We start from the raw sequence: 2,219 nt of genomic DNA on the forward strand, positions 1-2,219 counted from the left end.
GTTGTAGCAAAAATAGCAAAGAGACTTGTGGCACCTTAAAGACTAACGAATTTGGTCATTCTAAGGTGCCACAAGACACTGTTTTGATACAAATCCTAACTGGTACTAATGTTAACTTTGCATCTTCAAGCTTAAGTATGGCAGGGACAATGGCTCCTTTTGACTCATCCATCCTGACATGCTTTACCAAGATGAGTACAACTGCAGTGAAGTTAGATGTGATTGTGTTCTTCAAGGTGGTAGGATCTAAGTTCCCCATCATTCTTTTGATATCTTATAATAGCCTATTTTTCCCTTTAGGATTATTAAAAAATATGGAACACTTTACACATTTGCATGTCATCCTTACAAAGCGGCCATGCTAATCTTCTGTATATCATTCCAATGTTAGTATATGTGCTACCAAAGTAATCCCCCCTTATTATAATACATTTAATGTTGCATTATTTTGTTAAATGCCCAAAGTGCTATTCTTAGTACTTTTTGCAGTTAACCTGTAAGGTATAGTGTTGTTATCAACATATTGAGAGTTGAGGCAAAGAATAGTGGCTTGCCTAAGATAGGCTGCACATCTTGTGACTTAGCAAACCAAAACAGTACAACAACCACTTAAACAACTTGCCTTGGACTCTAAAAACAAAGGGTTGATGGTTTCAAGCACCTTACAGGCCCCAATACATGATAGGTGAGCTGTGCTTCATGGGACAGAAATTGTACAAGTCTGGCAGATCTGAGACTTGACGTGGGAACTTCCACATCAGAGCTCGTGATCCTAACCATTACAATCACTCTCTTTTTTGCTGTTCTAGTAAAATACTGCTAGCAATGTTGTTACATGGTTTGCTCCTAGGACTGCCCAATGAATGTGTACCTAAACGGGGTTTATAGAACCAACTCTAAGTCGTCACTCTATCTGCCAAACTGAAGTTGTACTATGCTACCGGGAGTAATCTTTAAAATGTACAGTTGGGAAGCCCTGAGAAGAATGTAGAAGTAACATGGACCATGTCTACAGATGGCTTTGCTCTGAAATGGGTGGAGAAACGAAGGGGGAGAAATACAAGATTGTTGGTGAATAGTGAGCATGATGTTGGAGGAACCTGGGGTTTAGTGGAACAGTAAGTAAAGGGTTGCTAATCTGGTTCAAGAATTTTTTTTGCTAGAGTTATGGATCTTGAGTTGGGAGTAGCTTAACATAGCAGGGTTAAACTACTCTACAAGGTTATTCCAGGGAGGAACCTGGCAGGAAGCAAAGACTTAGAACAGCCTTCCCCAACCAGGTGACCCCCAGATGTTTTGGACTACAACTCCCAGCATTCCTGACCACTGGCCTTGCTGGCTGGGGCTGATGGAAGTTGAAGACCAAAACACTGGAGGGCACCAGGCTGGGAAAAGCTGATGTAGAAGAAGGTAATAATAGAGGTTAAGTATTTTGCTCATTTACATTTAATGCCCCTGTGAGGAAAGGTTACAATGTTTGAGGCTCTTTAGCTTAGAAAAATGGTGAGGTGTATCATAGAGCTGTATGAGGTATATCTATGGTGTGGAAAAAGTGGCCAGGGAGAGTTTTTCTCTCTTAATGTGAGAGAAAACATTTTTCATCCGACAAAGCTGAGTGGTGGGAAATTCAGCAAGATGAAAGGACGTGCTTCTTCACACAGCACATAGTTAAACTATGGAATGTTCTACCACAAGATGTATTGATGGCTGCCTACTTGGATGGCTTGAAAACGGGATTCATGGTGAATAATGCTGCTAGTCATTATGGTTATATACTACCTCCAGGACCAGACACAATATGCCTCTCAATACCAGTTTCTGGGGAACATGTGCAAGAAAGGAGTACTGAAACCATGTCCTGTTTGTGGGCTTCCCATTGGCTTCTGATAGGTCACTATGGAAAAAAGGATGCCGGACTTGATAGGGTTTTAGTCTGACCTTTTAGAGCCCTTCTCATGCTCTTATGTTCCCCCTCAAGTGGGGGAATTCTTCGCACATACATCAGTACATACACAGAGCCCCTTCACATGCTGGCTGAATGGGCGGACAGGGAGGGGGCAGGGGTAAGGTCACTGCATGTGTTAGCAGTGAAGGTGGAGTTCTACCATGCAGTCCTGCATCCCCCACAGACATTCTTTCAATGCATGGAGGAGGGGTGTCATTTGAAAAAAAAAACCTAATGTGATGGCTTAAATGACTGGCAAGGCCTGTAACCTTCT

General features: G+C 42.2%; 1 non-coding gene across 1 annotated transcript; it reads right to left on the reverse strand.

Annotated features, from left to right (window-relative positions):
- Positions 1 to 308: 308 nt before the first annotated feature.
- Positions 309 to 411, reverse strand: LOC134400980 (U6 spliceosomal RNA). Its single transcript, XR_010025613.1, has one exon. It is a non-coding gene; the product is annotated as a U6 spliceosomal RNA (small nuclear RNA).
- Between the last annotated feature and the right edge of the window lie 1,808 nt (positions 412 to 2,219).

Source organism: Elgaria multicarinata, chromosome 6 (assembly GCF_023053635.1).
Source record: "Elgaria multicarinata webbii isolate HBS135686 ecotype San Diego chromosome 6, rElgMul1.1.pri, whole genome shotgun sequence".
Lineage (NCBI taxonomy): Eukaryota > Metazoa > Chordata > Lepidosauria > Squamata > Anguidae > Elgaria > Elgaria multicarinata.